The sequence below is a fragment of the Equus caballus genome, chromosome 22, assembly GCF_041296265.1.
Source record: "Equus caballus isolate H_3958 breed thoroughbred chromosome 22, TB-T2T, whole genome shotgun sequence".
NCBI lineage: Eukaryota > Metazoa > Chordata > Mammalia > Perissodactyla > Equidae > Equus > Equus caballus.
This window is the reverse complement of record NC_091705.1, coordinates 585,767-606,978: the sequence shown is the minus strand read 5'-3', so window position 1 is coordinate 606,978 and position 21,212 is coordinate 585,767. Positions and strand designations below refer to the sequence as shown.

Here is a 21,212-nt window from a genome sequence, read left to right as displayed (position 1 = left end):
GCAAACAGGGCCTTCTTATCGACTTAGAGCGGATGAACAAACTGAGATCCACAGGCCAGGTCTGACGTGCTGCCTGTTTCGTAGAGCGTGTGAATGCAGCCACGCGCCTTCCTTTACGTATACTCTGTCACTGCCTTCATGCTACAAAGTTTAGAGCATGAGGCCTCTTAGCCCCTAAAGCCTAAAAATCTTTACTATCTGTGCTTTCCAGAAAACGTGTGCTGACCCCAGACCTAGAGGGCTGCAATTATAAACATGTCCCCTTGCCCATTTCTCAGTATTAGTCCTGTGGGAACAGTAGATAAAGAGTAGAAATCAGTGCCGTTAGAAATCACCTCCCACTAACACATTTAGATTTGGCTTTCTTGAATCCAGCCGAGATTCACCCGTCAGGTGTGTATTCCCAGTTTTACTGAGATGAGAACCTCCATGGGTTGTGTTCAGAGGCCTCGAGCACTGCCTTGCAGCTCTGTGGGTTTCTGCTGCAGACTCAGGAATGGCCACTTTATATCACTGTCAGTGAAACTCATATAATAAAGTGCAGGCACTGCTAACTCAAAAGTCTATAGGAGCTAGACACATCATGCAAATGAGGAAAGTGGGCTGCTTGTAAGACAACAGGCAGTGATAGACACAGAGGCGAATGGGAAAAAATGCCCATCCCATCCGTCTAATGACGGAGGCTGCTGCCCACCACCGGCTGGTCACTGCTCGGTGGGAATGAAGAGAAAGAGTGGCCAGATCTTTTAATGTTTCTAAGGAAGCTGAAAATCCAGATATTAGGCGACATAAAATCTCCCCATATTCAAAAGTTGGCAACTATTTTTTTAAATCACCACATGGAACAATAGAAATTTGCCAGACCAGTTTGGTCCGTAGGCTGAAAAGTTGTCCAAGTCTGCTAAAATTAAATTCACAAATGTGTGAGTTCGCAACGGTCTCAGACGTATACCTGACAGACATAGATCTGAATACCTGATGGATATTCACGTCCTTACACAAGGTCTACTTCAAAGTATTAAAGCTCCAGACACTCAGATAAATATTAACAACTACGTTTAATGAGTGCTTGTCACATGCTGGGCACTGTTGTAAGAGCTTTACATATGTGAACACATCTATTCCTTTATGAGGCAAGGGCCATCTTCACCAACACCATTGTACAGACATGGAAACTGATGCATAGACAGGTTAAGTAATTCACCAAAGATAACAAAACCCATAAGTGTAGAGATAGGGTGTGAACCCAGGCAACGTGGGTCCAGACTTTGTGTTCTTAGCGGAAACTCTCCCCCTTTAATGTGGACATGGATCATTTGAAGATCTAGTTAAGGGCAGATTCTGCTCCCTGGGAGCCCCTTAGAAATGCAATTCATCAGGTCCCACCCCAGACCTGAAGTTTTGGGGTGGGGCACAGCAATCTGTTTGCCACACCCTCCAGATGGTTCTGATGCAAGCTGGAGTGCTTAGAAATGCAAAGCCTCAGTCATAGGGCTCCCACAGCCCCACCCTTTCAGATGAGCCCAGCTTGCCTGTGGAAGTAACCCGTGTCAGATCTCCCTCTCTTAGGACCTTGACTCTCGCCTGGGTAGCGCAGACACAGCAGAGAGTGCCAATGGCTCTTAGTATCTATAATTCCTGACGCCTCATGAAGAGCAGCACTTCTTTAAATAGAAGCAGGGGCTGTGGCCTTAGAATGTCTCTGTTTTGCACATTTACCCTCCACTCAGGCCAAGATCAAGCGAGAGGAAGTTATCCTGGTTTGACTCAAGTCACCTGTTTGTTTCCACTACCACCTGTCAAAGGTGACTGCCACCGTGTGCTCTGGGCTTGACACCCCCTCTCAGAAGCCCCCATGCCCTGGCTTCAGATGTCCATAGCCTTTGGAAGGGAAGATTGGTGGGAGCTGGGTGTAATTGGAGGCGGGGTGTCGGGGGACCACAGAAACCACACAGCTGTTATCTGGAGCACCAGAAGTGTTTTGACAGTTTTCAAGATGGACATTAAATCACTTGCTGGAGAGAAAGTGAAGTGGGTGTCAGTCAGACTGGGAATGGCGGGGGGAGGGTGCAGCTGGCAAGTAGCAATTGCAGTGACTGTGTGATGGGAGTCAGAATGAGATTCATAAATCTTGATTATTCTCTGTCTCAGCTGATTTGAACCAAACGCCTTGGACAGAGATAGAGTTCACATCTCACTGAAAACTGCAAAAAAAACCTGATTAAATGTACAAACTGATATAAATAACCCTCGATCCATGTTAATGTTCAAACTGTCACCACTGAGGAAAAGATTTTGCAGATCCAGGATCTGTTTTGATAAGAAATGGCATACTGGATCCCCAGGAACCAGAGGGATCCACCTCCCTCCTTGTGTGTTTTCACTCTGGTCCCAGGAACATTATCGCTCTGGTGCCTGAATGCTAGCTGCTCTTATAATGAAGGCAATTAGTACAGCCAGCCCTCCTGATTCTGGATGCCCTCCTGGTAAAATCAGGCACTCTATAGAAAATGGAAATGGAAAGTCACTACTATAAAGCAATAATAAAGCAAACCATTCAATTACGGATGAAAAAACGGCACTTGCTTTAATAATATTTATGCTTAAGAGCATTAAAGTACCAGCATATTACCATTTTTGCATACATAATGAATGAACTTAGAGACCAGAAGGATTAGGATATAAAAATGATGGTGCCCTATGATAGGATAGATGATGGCGTCCTTCCTCACACACCAACACCGTGCCTCGGGATCTGGGGATGGAGGGATGTGTGAAGACCACAGGACCCCTGGACATTCCTATCACTGTTTAGAAGTCAGGCTTGATTTATGCAAATTGATTTTATACCCTGCAACTTTGCTGTAGTTGTTGATTACTTCTAACAGTTTTCCAGTGGATTCTTTGGGGTTTTCTATATATAAAATCATGTCGTCTGCAAATAGTGAGAGTTTCACTTCTTCCATCCCTATTTGGATTCCTTTTATTCCTTTTTCTTGCCTGATTGCTCTGGCCAGGACCTCTAGTACTATATTGAATAAGAGTGGTGATAGAGGGCATCCTTGTCTCGTTCCTGTTTTCAGGGGGATGGGGTTCAGTTTTTGCCCATTGAGTATGATGTTGGCTGTGGGTTTGTCATATATGGCCTTTATTACGTTGAGGTAGTTTCCTTCTATGCCCATTTTGTTCAGTTTTTATCATAAATGGCTGTTGGATCTTGTCAAATGCCTTCTCTACATCTATTGAGATGATCATGTGGTTTTTATTCCTCAGTTTGTTGACGTGGTATATCACATTGATTGATTTGCGGATGTTGAACCATCCCTGTGTCCCTGGTATGAATCCCACCTGATCATGACGTATGATTCTTTTGATGAATTGCTGAATGCTGGTTGCCAAAATTTTGTTTAGAATTTTTGCATCTATGTTCATCAGTGATATTTGGCCTGTAGTTCTCTTTTTTCGTGGTGACCTTGTCAGGTTTTGGTATCAGCGTGATGTTGGCCTCATCGAATGTGTTAGGAAGTGTTCCATCTTCCCTAATTTTTTGGAATAGCTTGAAAAGGATAGGTATTAAATCCTCTCTGAAAGTTTGGTCGAATTCCCCAGGAAAGCCATCTGGTCCTGGGGTTTTATTCTTTGGGATGTTTTTGATTGCTGTTTCAATCTTTTTCCTTGTGATTGATCTGTTCAAATTGTCTGCCTCTTCTTGAGTGAGCTTTGGGAGATTGTAGGAGTCCAAGAATTTATCCATTTCCTCTAGGTTATCCATTCTGTTGGCATATAGTTTTTTTGTAGCATTCTCTTATAATCTGTTGTATTTCTGCAGAGTCTGTTGTTACTTCTCCTTGCTCATTTCTGATTTTGTTTATTTGAGCTTTCTCCCTTTTTTTCTTTGTAAGTCTGGCTAGTGGTTTGTCAATTTTATTTATCTTCTCAAAAGACCAGCTCTTTGTCTCATTGATCCTTTCTACTGCCTTTTTCGTTTCAGTAGTATTTATTTCTGCTCTGATTTTTATTATTTCTCTCCTTTTGCTGACTTTGGGCTTCATTTGTTCTTTTTTCTCTAGTTCAGTTAGGTGTGCTTTAAGGTTGCTTATTTGGGATTTTTCTTGTTTGTTAAGATGTGCCTGTATTGCGATGAATTTTCCTCTTAACACAGCTTTTGCTGTATCCCATATGAGTTGGTATGGCATGCTATCATTTTCATTTGTTTCCAGGTATGTTTTTATTTCTTCTTTAATTTCTTCAATGATCCATTGCTTGTTCAGTAGTGTGTTGTTTAGTCTCCACATCTTTGTGCCTTTCTCAGCTTTTTTCTTGTAATTAATTTCTAGCCTTATAGCACTATGATCTGAGAAGATGCTTGTTATTATTTCAATTTTTTTAAATTTGTAGAGGCTTGCCTTGTTTCCCAACATATGGTCTATCCTAGAGAACGTTCCATGTGCACTTGAGAAGAATGTGTATTCAGCTCTTTCAGGGTGGAGTGATCTATATATGTCTATTAAGTCCAATTGTTTTAGTTTTTCATTCAGCTCCACTATTTCCCTGTTGATTTTCTGTCTGGATGATCTGTCCATTGATGTGAGTGGGGTGTTGAGGTCTCCTACTATTATTGTGTTGTTTTTAACATCTTCCTTTAGGTCTGTTAATAGTTGCTTTATGAATCTTGGTGCTCCTGTGTTGGGCGCAAAGATATTTATAAGCGTTATTTCTTCTTGATGAAGTGTCCCTTTGATCATTATATATTCTCCCTCTATGTCTCTCTTTACCTGTCTTATTTTGAAATCCACTTGGTCTGATACGAGAATTGCAACACCTGCCTTTTTTTCCTTGCTATTTGCTTGAAGTATTGTCCTCCACCCCTTCACCCTGAGTCTGTGTTTGTGCTTGGGGCTGAGGTGTGTTTCCTGGAGGCAACAAATTGTTGGATCATGTTCTTTAATCCATTTTGCCACTCTGTGTCTTTTTATTGGAGAGTTCAATCCGTTCACATTGAGAGTGATTACTGATGCATGTGAACTTAATGCTGTTAATCTGTCACTCATTATCTTGTTTTCCTGTGTTTCTTTTCCTGTTTGCTTTAGACTACCCATTTAATACTGCAATTTCTTATGCTGGGTTTCTTACATTTTTCCTTATGTATGATTTGTGACTCTGTTCTGTACTTTATTTTAGTGTCTACCTTGAAGTTTGTATTTAGAATCTCGTGTATAATATAGTCTATTCTCTGGTGGTCTCTTACCTACTTGACCAATACTGATTTAGACCCTTTGCTCTTCCCCTCCTAAATAATTATTTTCATTTTTTATTCCAACTCGTCTTACTAATTTGTAGTTCGAGTGCTAAGATCATCTTTGCTTTGGTAGTTTCCTTACCTTTACCCTAATGCTATAATTGAATATTTGCTATCTTGTTCTGGTTCTATCCATCGGTCTCCCTAGTCTGTGGATTGTGTCCCCTTTCTCCCTTTTTTCTTTTTTCAGGTATGAGAGCCTTCTTGAGGATTTCTTGTAATGGAGGGCTTTTACTTACAAATTCCCTTAACTTTTGTTTGTCTGGAAAAGATTTAATTTCTCCCTCATATCTGAAGGAAATTCTTGCTGGATAGAGTATTCTTGGCTGAAGATTTTTATCCTTTAAAGCTTTGAATATGTCACTCCATTCTCTCCTAGCTTGTAGGTTTTCTGTAAAGAAATCCACTGACAGTCTGATAGGGGTTCCTTTATAGGTTATTCTCTTTTTTTCCTTTACTTCCCTGAGTATTCTCTACTTATCTTTCCTATTTGCTAACTTTACTACTATGTGCCTTGCAGTAGGTCTTTTTACATTGACAAATCTAGGAGAGCTAAAGCCCTCCTCTACACACATTTCTCCGTTGATCCCTAGACTTGGGAAGTTCTCTTCAATAATTTCGTTAAGCACACTTTCTGCTCCATTTTCCTTTTCCATACTCTCGGGAATTCCTATGATCCTTATGTTCTTACTCCTCATTGAATCCATTATCTCTCGGAGATTTTCCTCATTTTTTTTAATTCTTAGTTCTCTTTCTTCCTCTGTCTGACGCCATTCAGACTATCTTCGATTATGCTAATTTTCTCCTCTATATTGTCTACATGGGCATTCAGGGAATCCGTATTCTGTTTTATCTGGTCCATTGTGTTTTTCATCTCAAGTAATTCTGTTTGATTCTTCTTTGTGATTTCAATCTCTTTTGTAAAGTAACTCCAGAACTCGGCTTGTTTCTCTGTCTTTCTCTCTACCTCATTGAGTTTTTTGATTATAGCTGCTCTGAATTCATTATCATTTAGTTTACCTAATTCCAAGTCCTCAGGACTTAATTCTGTTTTTTTATTGTTTTCCTTCTGGTCTGGGGCTTTTATAAATTGCTGGATGGTAGAGGAGCGGTTTTTTCTCATGGTGGTAGAATTCAGTTGCAGTTACAGCCTGTCACCACTAGATGGGGGTCGAGAGCGGCATGTTAGCTCTCTGCCTTGGGGCAAGATGGCTGCCCCCACTGGCTTCGCTGGGGGGGAGGGGCTGTTACTCACACGCACTGGTCTGGGTTCAGATCAGTTCTGTTCTCTGGTCTCCCAAGGCCCTTGATTTGTGGGGTCCCCGCGGACGGAAGCTCTCCCCCCCCGTCAGCGGGTCTCCACTGAATCACTGGCAGGAGTCCTGGATGATCCCCCGGTCGTGTGGCCCCTCCCCCGCTCCTTCCCGACCTGCGCTGCAGCGACCGCAGACTCTAGGGGAGGGAGCGATGTTCTCTCTACCGTTCCAGTGCCTCCGAAGGTGTAAGCAAGGTTTATGATCTCCACCTTCTTGGTACTGTAGGTCTCTAACGAGCTGGCATTATGTTTATTCTCTGAAATTCAGTTCTTTCAATCTTTTGTTGTATATTGGAGGGGAGAGAATCCCAGGTCAGCTCACCCCGCCATTTTGCTCCTATGCTCGAGTAGAAGTCAGGCTTGAGAGGCAAGATGGAGGGGAGATCGGATGAGAAAGAAAAGTTGAGTAGCTGGCAGCTTCCACTTGCAGGATAAGAATGTGATGTTTGCCACCCTTTGTTAGATGGCTGGAAGAATCGTTAGCACCAAGATGTGGAAATTAAAGATAGTGTGGAGCAGGGGTTGCAAAGTCACATGACTACGGGAGACAGGTGGCACCACAAAGGGAATGGAGATGGGGTGACTGTGTTGAAAGTAAACACCTGCTTGCTATTCAGCTCCTGTCAGTTTTTTGCCACGAGGAAGCATGGGCCCAGCATTGCCAGATCTTCTGATTTTCAAGAGAAAGTCGAAAACTTGATGTATGTCTAAATTTCCCAATTTTCCAAACACTATGTGAGCCAAATACAATGTTTTTGAGGACCAGATATGGCTCCTGGGGCACTAGTTACAGTCTTTGGTGTAGTTTCTAATACTTAAAAGCAGAGGTCAGGATATTGTGTCCTTTCCTGACCTTGTCAACAGCTGGCTGTATTACCCTTCCCTCTCTAGGACTCAGTTTCCTCATTTGTAAAATAGAGTCTTTTAGGCTGTAAGCACTTTGAGGGCAATTATTATGTCTCTTTTGCTCACCAGGATCCCTCCAGAGCACAGCAACATGCTGGGAGCATAGCTAGTGCACAGGAAATGTTTGTTGAATGACTGAATAAATGAAAGAATGAGTGAGGGTCCTAACATCCAGTCTTCTGGTTCCTTACTGTCAGTTCTGACCAGTCTTCTCTCTGCAACTCCTCGTCCTGTTGACCAAGACATAAACCCTGGTCCCCAACTCTGCTGCTTGCTCAATTTATATTTCCCTTTATCCACTTTCACTCATTTAGTCATTCATCTATGAAATCTTAACGTAGTCCCACTCTCCTAGGTTAGGTCCCGTGCTGGGCACTGGGCATAGAGACAACGACCTTAGCTCTGCTCTCAAGCAGCACCCAAACTAGAGAGGTCGAATAACAAGTGAGCCTGGAAGAAGAATGCCATGTGATCAACTCTCTAGTGGAGATGTGTGCAAGGAGCCCTTTTGGCGTATCTTTTTGACTCAGCTGTCTAACTCACCCATAATCCTACCTTAGAAAACATATTCTAGAATCCTGGTGCTGCACCCTGACTTCTGAAAATTCATGTCGGAAGTCCCTCTCTGCTCCCTCCTGAGAGTCCTTCTCAGCATAATCCTGGCTGTCCCAATCTCCCTTGGGTACCATCCATGGAGTCTGCCTTTCGTTCCAAATTGTGTTATCTTCTCAAGGCTCTTGCCTCCCTCAGCCCTTCAGCATTAAATATCCTAAACCTATATCTTAGCCTTATTCATCAAGGGAGTTCCTTGAAGACTCTTTCCAACTTGAAGAACCCTAGTTCTGATTTCACATGAACTCCATGATTCTGCTGATGACTGATCCTGGAGACGTGCCCTCCTGACACAGGGGACTTCATTTAAACAGTAACTCCTCAACAGAAAGAGTCAGCTCCAGACAGCACTGCCATAAAGGGTGTCCATTTTTGCCAGAACTACATACCTCCTGTTCTATGACTACGATTATGCAAACAATTGCTGGAATCTCTTTATGCATTTATTTTTTATTTCTGACTACAAACTGACCAATTTTTTCCTAGTTCATTGCTTTCACAAAATATATTGTCACATGCAGCCAACACACACTCCTAGTATCTTATTTTCCAATTCTTTCTTAGAGCCATCAGTCAATCAGGTACATGGTCTGCCTCCCAAGTTATCACAAGGGACAGTGTGACCAAATGTTTGCTGCTGCCCACCAGGGAGAACCATGCCAGTGGCCTCTGACAGCAGTTTCCAGGCGCCTCATCTTCCAACTGCTAAGCTAATGCTGCATATTTTCAGTTGTTGTTATAAAATCACCCCACTCCTGGTACTAATTTCTGTGTTGCAAAGAGAGCTAGGCTATGTTGTAATAACAAACGAATCCTCAGGTGTCAACTGTCTAATGCAGACAATGCCTACTTCTTGCTCATGCCACGTGCCCAGTGTTGGCTGGCAGGAGCTGTGCTCTGCCCCCACCTCAGGGAGGCTCCACCAGAAAGTGCTTACGGTCCTCTCAGCACATGGCTTCTGGGTGGATGGTGGCTGAGTGACAGTGGGGAGATCATGCGGGCTACTCCCTGCCTCAGCCTGCCTCTGAGCCAGGACTAATGTCCCGGCCCTGTCTACCTGCAGGAAAACGGGACAGAGCCCCCTTGGATGCCCAAAGGGAGGACCAGATATGAGTGAGTACCACAAGTTTCTACCACATTTACTTAATATCGTCTTTCAATTGAATGACTTTTACATAAAAAGCTCTCATTTAAATTCGAACTTGTACTTCTTGAGAGAAATTATATGTAAAAGGAAACTTAACATAACTGGTATCATTTGCCAAAGATAGATGGTAAGCACAAATATATCAGAAACAGAAACGAAGTACACTTTAAAATTTTACGTAGATATTGTCGATAAAGCGTCCAAGTCAAAAACCACTCTTTCTTTATAAAAAACAAGGAGGTAAGCTAACGATAGAGAGGTGTTAAAGGTACACTAGCCCCAAACTCAGACACTCTCCTTGGCAAAATCAGACAGAAAGAGAAGTAAAATGTGAGTAACATCCTAATTATCCTAATTATGTGACTCGGTGTTATTTAATGCCCTGTCCACGTAGCTTCTAGAATGATGTAGTATATACCAGCCGTACTCACACCTGTGAGCTACTCTGACCTAGAGCATGTCTAGGTGAACAGAATCAGATATTTGGGGCCTGGTCTGACCGCCACATTTGTAGGCAGATTCCTATATCCTTACCTATAAGGACGGCCTCATCAGAGTTGCTGTGTTTGCAGGAGCAAGACAGCGTGTGAGAGGGCAAAATCAGTCTGTTCATATTTTGGTAACAGTCGCACCACCTCCCACCACAGTTGTGACAACCAAAAACGTCTCTCCTACCTGACAATGTCCCTGGGTGGTATTCTAAGAACTCTTAGCTGAGAAATGTTGGTTTAACTTAAATCCAAAAAATTGGAGAGGCAGCTTGAGGAGTAAGGAATTTGGCCTCTAGAGAGAGGTCTGACCTTTGTCCTCGCTCTTGGGAGAATTTCCTGAGTGACTGGAATGTCTCTGTTATTCATGAGGGGCCACACCCGAATAGTTTATGCTAATGAAGTTCCTCAAAGGGGGCCCAGAGATAGTTTATAAACTGTTACCCAACTGCCTGAGAGGGGGCTGGCCCTGCCCGGACCACAAAGACCAACCCTGTGCTCAGAGGCTTTGAGCTTCCCAGCAGCAGCCTGACGTGGGTGGAGGGGAGGAGGGCTGGAGATGGAGCTCAACCACATGGGCAATCATTCAATCAGTCATGCCGAAGTCATGGAGCCTCAATGAAAACTCTGGACAACAAAGCTTGGAGGAACGTCCTGCCTTGGCAATACCACATGGAAAGGCCACACTTGATGTCCGGAGGATGAGGCATCTCTGAGGAGGACAGAAGCTCTGCATTTGGAACTGCCTGCCTGATTCTGCCCTAGACGCCTCTTCCTTTGGCTGGTTCTGATGTGTATCTTTTTGCTTTAATAAAGCACAATCATAAGTATAGCACTTTCCTGAGCTCTGAGAGTCATTCTAGTGAAATATTGCACCCGAGGGTAGTTGTGGGAACCCGAAAATTTGTAATCAGCTGGTCTGAAGTGAGAGTGGCCCTGAGGATCCCTGAACTTGTGGCTGGAGTCAGAAATCTTGGGCAGACTGGGCATCTAGAAGACTATATCCTTAACCTCCCGTTAAGCTAACTCCAAGTACAGGTGTAATAGGGTCATCTATTTTTAACCATCAATTTTATTAATTTTGTCTTAAAAATCTTTTCTCTGGTGGCTCAGCATAGCTCCTTTGGGGGAAGGGCTGTGTTCAAGAGTTTTAGCTCACTGTAACAGCCAGGAGTAGTTTCCAACACATTAAGTCACATAGGTGTGGTGGAAATAGCCCGGACCTCGGAATCATGACTATAAATCCTAATTCTGTCCCTTTGCTTATATATAGTGGGCAAGTGACTTCACCTTTTTGAGACATGCTGTCCTCATGTGTAAAATGGTGATGACAGAATTTTCATTCGTCCATTCACTAAGTATTCAGGGAGTGCCCACCATGTGCCAGGCACTGAACTGGCCCCCAGGGTACAGCAGCGAACAACACGAGGTCCCTGCCCTCAGGGAGTTCACATTCCAGTAGGAGAGATGGACCACAAATGAACAACTTCAGATGATGAAAAGCGCCACCAAGGAAATGAAGCAGGTAAGGAAGAGAAAGGGACAGTAGGAGTGGGTGTTCTTTTCAACAGAGCCCTTCGAGAACACCTGAGGAGAATCATTTGTGCAAAGGTCCTGAGGTAGGAACAAGTTTGGCATATTTGAAGTACAGAAAAACACAGTCATCAAGGATTAAAGAAAATTAAGCCTACAAAATTAATGAACTCAGTACCTGGCACTTAAATGAAAATTCAAGGATCTTTTAGGTATCTGCATAAATGTGTGTTGAATGTTACCAGAAAACACCCCAGGAATAATACTCATTGAATTCTATTGTGTGCTTCCCATAGATTTAATATCAACTAATGTATGTGATGCTCACAACAACCTCCTGAGGGAGATAACGTTCTCTTCACCATTTTGATAGAAGAGGAAACTGAGGCAAGTGTCTTAAGTGAAATGCCCAAATTGACACAGCTTTTAAGTGGTAAAACTAGGAATAGGAACTGGGTAGTTGGCTCTCGATGACCGTGCCCCCGACCACTCTGCTGAACTGCACGTTTTAACAATAGCTCCAATCTAAGATCTGGTCTCTTTGTTGCGACCTCTCCAAACACACTTGGGCTTTTACTGTGAATTTCTTATTTAATAAATTTATTTATTCAACAAGCATTGATCAAACACCTGCCAGGTTCCCGGCCCTCGAACAGGCACAGGGAATATAAAGAATGTGGCCCAGCCTCTATACCTCCTGGAGCGCAGGGGTAGAGACAAGGGCAAAATTATAATGTACTATTTCAAGCCTCGAAATGCCATTTAACTGTCTCATGCTTTTCAGCTTGTCTTCCCAACAGGGACATGTCAGCCGAGGCTGTGATGTACAAAATTTATTGCTAGGGTACCTGCACATTTTCATAAACAATGGAAAAAATATTAGTGGCTTCTGAGAAACAAAAAGCTATGGTAGTGTAATTACAAATTTCAGGAAATCTTCAATAGCGCTTAGAAAAGATTCCTCTAACCAGGTTTTCTCAGCTGCCTGAATCTTGATTTTCTTCTCCCTGGAGCTTTCTTTATTAGATTTGGCTCATTGGATGAGGAAAAAACCTTCCATTCTTTTTAGTGTTCTTGCATATCATTTCTCCTCTCCCTGCTCCTCAAACTCATACACTTTGACAGGAAAATGCTGAGTCCTTTCCGCAGATGCCACGTGAGAGGAGGTAAGACATGAATCTGTGTCTTCCTGTTTGACGGTAAAATGGGCTTGTCTGCAAGCCACTCTCTGCTGGCTTATCTGCTGAGACACAGGCCCTGTTGCCTTGGTTAATTAATCCTTGAGATTGACTTGGAACTTGTACATATCTCCTTCACAATCATTAAAAAGGCATTAACTTATTATTCAGGTCTAGAATCTACTCTGTTCTCCAACTTTACAGCCCTCTCAATCTCTTCCAGAAACTCCAAAGGCTCTTTGACCCTGGCCCGGCTTTCATTGATTTTGGTTTGAATAACACATGGGAAGGGAAGCCTGGAATCTATAGATTTCATATCCTCACTTCTGTAACTCAGATCTCAACCTCATATAGCCCTTGTAATTTTGCCTCCCTTTCTATCATAATCCCTCACATTGTCTCCATTCCAAACCCGTTTTCTGCATGCACACGCACACAAGCACACACACTCATGACCACACAAATACCTGTTATCAGGCTGTTATTGGCAGTCCACCAGGCAAACCCAGCCGGAAGTCATGATTTATTGTACCTGCTCGTGTGTTTTAAACAGTTAAATTTCAATGTTTTCAGGCAACAGGTGGGCTCTCCAGTTTGCCATAATCTCCACCCATCTTTATTCTCTGGTTTCACTTGTTGATCTTACCTGCCTGGCCCCTGGAGGAATTTGAGTTAGCAATCCATAGCTCTAGTCACATTGAACTACTTCCACTTTCCTAACCATGCCAAGCTGTGTCTTAGCTTTCTGCCACTGCACACGTACCTCCATACTTGGACTCTTTTTTCCTTCTCAAGCTGGTAATGATAGCTGTGAATGTGGTATGTGTGCTAACCGTTCTCACAACAGGGAGTGTTGTCACGTCCATTCTTACAGAAGAGAAACCCGGGTTTAGAGAGATTAAGAGAATTGTTTAATATCATGTAGCTGATCAATGGCAAATCCCAGACTAGGAATCAGCTATCAGCTCCAAAACATACTCTCTCTTCTAACAAGTTATCTAGTCATTCTGCCTTCTTCTTCAATACCCAGTTCAGACAAGCTCTCCTCTCTGAAGGCTTCTTTCACTTCCCACAGGCAGAATCAGTCATTCCCTCTTGAGTATTCCCTCAGCACTATACATAATGTGTCTTTGTGAAGTCATCAGACTTTGTTGCATTTATTTGATTCCATGTAAATATCCCCCTAGACGAATACTTCTCAGACTTGACAGTGACAGACATCCAAGAATATATCCAGAGATTGCCAGGTTTCCTTGAACCTCAATTTAAAAGCCCTACCTTAACAAACAAAACTATATTTAAAAATTACACTTTCCACACTGTAAAGCCACTTAGACTATAAACACATTAAAAACTCCCACCCATACTAGTCTATAGACCTCTTGAAGGCAGGGACCACGCCTTACTCATCTTTGGCCTCATTGCTCACCTTGGGCCTGGCCCAGAATGCAGTTTCTGAAAATGTTAGTTGAAGGAATGGAAGAATGGATGCTAATGTGGGCTTCCTAAGAACAAGGGAGATGTGGCCCACGCTGCCAGGATAAATTAAGCTAAAATGAAAGGCTGACTTGGCAGAGTTGATTCCCCAAGGTCAGTGGCTGTAGTTCACACAGGTCTTATAGCCAAGATGGTTAAACTGGTTTTTACACAGGAGCATTGCACTTCCCACCCCACTGAGGTTAGGCAAGAACATGTGACCTGCTTTAGCCCATACAATGTGAGTAGAAGTGAAATATGTCACTTCTGGGTGGAAGGCTATTTAAGAGCTGGTGCACATTTGGCCACACTGACCATGCAACAGTCCAGATGGCAGAGGCTGCCTCCGCCTACAGATCTGAACAAGGATGACACGTGGCAGAGGCTGGAGCCTACTGCTCTGGACAAGAAGCATGCCTGAAGGGGAAAGACCCCTTTGCTGTGTTAAGCCACTGGAATCTGGAGATTGCTACTCCAGGAAAACCTATTCTCTCATTCACTTGAAAATATTTATTGAGCACCTAATATGTTCTAGGCACTATGCTGGGAGCTAAGGATATAAAAGTGTGCAAAATCAGATATGGCCTTTGACCTGAGAGAAGTGCAAGTCTATTGGGGAAGACAAATACTTATTAAAGAGACTACAGCGTAACAATGACAGATGCTTTGAGAGGAGGAGCATGAGGCCATGAAACAAACTAACAGAATCAGGTGATCAGAAGACATTTCCCTGAGGAATTCACAATTGAGCAGAGAACTGAAGGAAGGGAACAAGTAACTAGATAAAGGGTTTGGGGGAGAGGAGAGGCACACGTGAGACAGAGGGAACAGCATGTGCAAAGACTCCAGGACAAGACCCCACAGTTTAAGGAGCTGCGTAAAGGCCAGTGAAGCACCAGCGAAACTAACTCAGAACGTCCCACTTTCTCTGACCACCAGCAGGATGGAAGCTGCCAAGTGAGACAGTACAGGAGAAATTACTCAGGACCTCAAGGTCCTAGGAGCTAATTCACAGACACCAGCTGAGTCCGAATCCGTGCTGCATGTCCTGAATGCCTGACTTCCTGCTTGATTTGTATGTGTGTGTGTGTGTGTGTGTGTGTGTGTGTAACGGGGGCACCGTATCTAACAGCCTTGGTCCCCAGACGTTTGTCCTTGAAGGGAAAGAGAGAAAAGTAGTATTGAAGCAGCTTCCCTTGATATTGCCTCATAAACCCCCATTTCCCCTCATAGTTCATAAAAACAAAGTGTGGCGGCCCTGACGGCCATTGTCAGCTGAAGGATAGAGGCTCCGGTCGCCAGGGCCTGAAAAGATGCAAATGAGAAAGGGAGGAAATGGCCTAATCTTATGAGTCTGCGCACCTTTGGAACAGAAGCCCAGGGGCATTTGAAAAAATGAAACAGGGGAGCAACATTTATTAAGTTCTAGGGCTTTCAGATATGGTCCCTTTTAAGTCTCTAACTTCTCTAAATTGAATATGTTAACATTCCCATTTTGCAGATGCTCCTGAGGCTAAACCATACAACAGATAAGGAAACTGAGACACAGAGAAGTCTCAAAAGCGGTAATGGTCAAGCCAAGACCTAAGTTCAGTTCCATCTGATCCCAAATCCTCCTGGCGTGAAGGGATAAGCCTCTGACAGTGCAAAAGTTAAAGCAGGAGTTAGAAAAGCAACTGCCTCCAGGAGCCAGTGCAGGCAAATGAGAGAAGCAGCCTGGGAGAGACACAGCAGAGGGGGGCCTGGACAGCATGTGTCTTTTTGAAAAGGGACAGCTACTAACCACCTCCTGTTGGTAATTACCATGTGGCACTGAGGAAAGATCTCCTATTTCAGGAGAACCCCAAAATGCAGATAATTACGTGAAATCTCCAAACTATTAAAATTCTAGCATCTAATAGAAATACATACACACATACATACATGCCTACCTCTGCAGGGACCAAAGCTATATCTGAGCCTCATTTAACCCAGTGGTTCTCAATCCAGTGTGATGCTGGCTCCCAGGAGATAGTCGGCAATGTCTGGAGACACTTGTTTGTCAAAACTTGGGGCAAGAGTGCTACTCTCCTCTGCTGGAAGGAGGCCAGGGATGCTTCTAAACATCCCCCCCATGCACAGGATAACCCCCACCAAAGAATTATCCAGCCCCAAGCGGCAATAGTGCTGAATTTGAGAAATCCTGGTTTCGCATGTGGTCCCTCGAGCTCTGATGACTGGTTTAAAGTTTTCTTCACCCAGCTAAGTCTTCTCCAGCTCTTATTACCCCTCACAGCTGTCCTATGCCAGGGATGGCATGATACTTGATTTTCATTTGGTTTGCCTTGTTCCAGACCTGGGCTAATTCTTGAGTTACACTTGCAAATCCAGCTTAACATTCAAGTGTATAAGAAACAGGAGCAATTCAACTCCAGTCAATAACGTAAACAAAGCCTGGTTTAGATAAAGCCCATTACCAGGCCTGAAGTGGCCCGGGGCACCTCTGCTACTGCTGATTACCCTAAATGCTAAACACAAACCAATTAACACACTCTAAGGCTGCTTATCTCCTGTCACTTACTGTGGAAATAAAGCCCAAGGCTAAATACACATATTGATTTAGCCATTAAATCCAGCATCACTCAAAATAAAACTCATTATATTATTGAGTAAAAACAAACTCACCTTAGTTTTCAGGATGGGGTATTATTAAGAAATTCCACTTTTACACTTTCCCATTGATTTCCCAAACTGGCCTGAGCACTTCCTTCTACCTGCCACCTTCTGGGTCTTAACCAGCACCAAGGCTAACTTAGAGAGTGGAGTTTTTGTATTCACCTTAAGAAGATCTTTGCTTTTAGCCCTAAAAATACACACTCATATGGGAACCCTTTTTCTTTAAAATGCTATTTCAGCATAGGCGGGGAAATTTTATGCTTGAAAGAAAAGACATTAAATGGGAAGATGAGCTCGGATATTAAGTGATAACAACAAATACAAAAACCACAGGCATTATAATAAAAATGGGTTAACTCTGAACATTAACCATAGGCACTGAGCTGATGCTTATGGACAAAAAAACAGAAATATCTTCCCAGTTAAGGTGGAAACAACTGACTGAAGAGTCTGAAAAAACGTAATCAGGAAATCACTTTGACCAGGTAGTTTAATTTATTCTGTATAACATGCTATATGTCATATCGAACAGTGGGCATTTTACTATTTTGGCAGCCATCATATTTGACCAAAATATTTTAGTCCTTCTAATGGGAAACAAAGCCCCCGTGGATGCTCTGTTTTATTCACCTTCATATCCCACATGCTGGCCCAAGGTGTTGGCACCTAGAAACACTGTTGCATATGTAACGCAGAGACATTGGCCATGAAATGGATGCTTCCAGAAGTGCCCACAGAAGGTAAGCATCTGCTTCTTGTGTTGAATTTCCCAACAGATATCATTCAAGGGCTCTTTTACCTTTATTTATGATTAATAAGACTAGACACATGATCTTAACCATTGTACATCTCTCTACCAAATGCTGTCCTTACCACAGCATCTTTAAGGCCACTTGCCCTGAACCGGCCTGAGCTTCAGGCCCACAACAGGCTTCGTGAAAACCCCAACGGAACGCAGCCTCGAAAAGAGGGAGACCCGCACTCCTCAGAACGCCTCGAGACCAGTGTCCTTATCGACTTCGCGTCTGTCCTTCCAAGAAGCCAAGACCACGGGTGCCGCTTCAGCGCCCGACTCCCGGGCACCGCATCCCCAGGCTGGCCCCTGGGCAGGTGCCCGGCACACACCGCCCGTTCCACGAACGCGTGAAGGGCACGAAGAGACCCCCTCGCTCCCCGCGCCGCACAGCTGTCCCGCCACCTGACGGGCACCTCTCGGCGCACAAGCCTATTCCTCAGGGACACGCTCGCCTCCCACCAGCCCCCAGGCCCACGCCCCCAGGTACCTCTCCCAGACGGAATCCTCTTCGCAGGCGCCCTGGTCGTCCGTGTCCGGCGAGCAGGAAGAGCGGGAGCTGAAGGACGGCCTCCTCAGGCTAGCGGCCGGCCGTGGCTGTGGAAGGCCCGGGCTGCTGTGCCCAGCGGGGACACGGAGCGGCGTCCACGGACGCCGGGGCAACGGACGAGCCCGGCCCGGGAGAGAGCAGCAGAGCGCGGCCGGACTCCGCCGGGCTCGGCTCTGGGCAGGCAGGCGCGGCTGGCCGACGCCTCCCCGGACGGCGGCCCAGCAGCCGCGCGCTCCCCGCGCGCGCCGCCGCCCCCACGCTCCCCGGCCGCTGCCCCGCCCCCCCTCCGGCGGTGGACTGCGGACAGCCACAGGGACACCCTCCTGGGAGAACTCCTGGGGCCCCGCCCACACGCTGCTTCGGCCCTCCGCGGAGCGGCCAGGTGCGCTGACAGGGACGCAGGGGCCCCGCTACGCTCGCTCTCGGGGGAACTGCAGCCTCCTCGGGTTTGACTTGAATGTCACACCCGAAACCATGCAACGCCCACAAGAAAGCACAGGCAGTATGCTCTTTGACATCAGTCTTAGCAGCCTAGTTTCAAGTACCACGTCTGACTGGGCAATGCAAACAAAACACAAAAGGAACAAATGGGACTACGTCAAAGTAAAAGAAATCTTCTGCACGGCAAAGGAAACCCTCCACAAAACCAAAACACAACCTAACAGCTGGCAGAAGAGACTTGCAAACCATATATCGGATAAGGGGTTTCTAGCCCAAATACAGAAAGAACTCACACAGCTCAACAACAACAAAAATCAACAACCCAATTAAAAAGACGGGCAAAAGATCTGAGCAGTGATCTCTCCAAAGAAGACATGCGGATGGCCAACAGGCAAATGGAAAGGTGCTCAACATCATTAGCCATCAGAGAAAGGCAGATCAAAACTACAAGGAGAGGTCACCTTCCTCTGCTCAGAACGGCTCTAATTAACGACACAAGAGACAAGTGTGGGAGAGGATGGGGAGAGACGGCAACTCTCCTACACTGCTGGTGGGAGTGCAGACTGGTGCAGCCACTATGGAAAGCAGTATGGAGCATCCTCGGAAAAACTAAGAATCCGTCTACCATATATATGATCCAGCTAGCCCACGGCTGGGTATTTATCCAAAGCACTCGAAAACACCAATGCAGAAAGACACCTGCACCCCTAGGTTCACTGCAGCATTATTCACAACAGCCAGAACTTGGAAGCAACCTAGGTGCCCACCAAGGGAAGAATGGAGAAAGAAGACGTGGTATGTATACACAATGGAATGCTACTCAGCCCTAAGAAATGGTGAGCTCCGGCCATTTGTGACAACGTGGATGGACCTGGAGGGTATTATGTGAAGTGAAATAAATCAGAGGGAGAAAGTCAAACACCGTGTGATCTCACTCATAAGTAGAAGTGAAAAACAATGACAACCACACACAGAACATCGGAGATTGGATTGGTGGTTACCAGAGGGGAAGGGGGCAGGGGAGAGAGCAAAAGGGGCGATGAGGCTCACATGTGAGGTGACGGACTATAATTAGTTTTCTGGTAGTCAGAAGGTTGCGTGTTCAAATCACGTCGGGGTCAAGGTTGTGACTTCTCTTTGGCAACCGATGTAAATTTTGTCTGGCACCTCCCAACGTCGGACTGTCTCTTACCTTTTCTTTACTCCCAAGGGAGTTCTTGTGAACAACTCTGCGATGGACAGGCACCTAAGCTCGACGGTAAGGATGACCTAGAAGGGAAGAAAAACCCAGACGAGCTGAAATTTAGGTTGTTATGTTCATTTCCTTATCTTGGCTGTGCTTAAGATATGACATGGAAACAGGGCATGAGGAGACTTTGTTAATGAATTTACCCTGGTGTGAAAGTGGTTTTATTGGGTCCCCAAATGGATATGGCATGGTGTCCCTGAGTGGATATTTGTGTCACCTTGATGAAGAAGTTAGTTTCCCAATTCTCTTCTCCTCCTCCCACCCCTCACACACACACAAATACACACACACACATTTTTCACACTTTGAGCTTCCTTTATCAAAAGCCCCTGAACACTGTGGTTAAAGGGAAAATACCGTGAAGCTGATGAACAATTTATGTTGAGGGTGCGGTCCTTGAACTCTCTGAGAGTGGAAAATTATCCTGACATTTACCTCCTTTTTACTTAGGATTCATCTAATTGCGTCTCTCCAATAGGACTATGAAACTATCAAGTTCCAGATACAAACCAGTTGTCATAACCTGAGAACGAGGAAAAACCCAAGTTTGCAGAAATGGAGATCTTTGTGGCTTTGTCAGGATTAAGCTTTCACTGCGTCAGCCTCACTCCCCATTCAGTTTAAAACCTGTCCTTTGCTGAGCTTAAAGAAATAATATAAAGGCTCTTCTAGGTACGGTTTTTAAAAGGCACAATTGATGAAATCTTCAAATTGACAGCATAGCACTTGCTTTGAGGTCCAAGTGATTTGAACACCCAACCTTCGGGTCCAAAGTCAGATGTGCTAACACTGTGCCAGGAAGTCACAGACACCAACCCTTTTCATATATTTAACGTATGCTAATTTCTCAGTTGCAAAGTTCGGTATTTACTATCTGTGTGTCCAGACAGTTTGGGATTCCTTCTAGGCTCCTTGTCCTTTCATCAGGAGGATGTACAAAAGCAAGATGAAAAGGTGGGAAAAGTAGAGAAAAACTTAGAGCAGACTTGTGGATGGGGGCTCAGGGAATACTTGCCTTTAGCAACTGCAAACAACCAGCTCTTCCTGGGGCTTTTGAGGCTCTGGCTACGCTCTGAGCTGGTCCCGCCCTTTTTCCAGGACTTCTGGTTCCAGCTGCCATTGAGGTTTACTCAGAAGGAATGTGAGGTGGGATGGGGAGAGTTCCCTTTGGCAAGGGAGCGTCCTAAGGACCAGCAGGCGCCTGGGGGAATTTCTACCCACGGGGGAAATGGGAGAGGAGCCAATGGAAGCAAACGCTTGGAGTCGTTTGTCTTCCCGGGAGCGGGTGTTTGGGAGCAGCCTGGGTTCTTAGCTGGAGCCCTGTCCTATTTGGGGGACACAAAGTGGCCTGGGGACCCAACCTGTCCACTCCCTACCTTCACGTTCCTGAGAATGGCCTGCAGGACTGACTCCCCATGTCATCTGCCCAGGGACGGTCATGCTTGACCCTCCCTCCCTCCCTCCTATCCCTATGTTCAGATGCCTGGAATTTAGCTGGAGCTCTGAGCGTCCCAGGTCTTCTGTAAAGAGAAACGTGGGCGCTGCTGTGGGAATGGGCTCTCTGTGTGGT

The 21,212-nt window shown here is 44.9% G+C and overlaps 1 protein-coding gene across 3 annotated transcripts in view; it reads right to left on the bottom strand.

Annotated features, from left to right (window-relative positions):
- Positions 1 to 18,207, bottom strand: part of LOC106781248 (ral guanine nucleotide dissociation stimulator) — a 137,291-nt gene extending 119,084 nt beyond the window's left edge. For all 3 annotated transcript variants that reach the window (XM_070246969.1, XM_070246968.1, XM_070246980.1), the window contains exon 1: positions 17,893 to 18,207. The gene's annotated coding sequence lies outside the window, so the exon portion shown is untranslated. The remainder of the gene's footprint in view (positions 1 to 17,892) is intronic.
- Between the last annotated feature and the right edge of the window lie 3,005 nt (positions 18,208 to 21,212).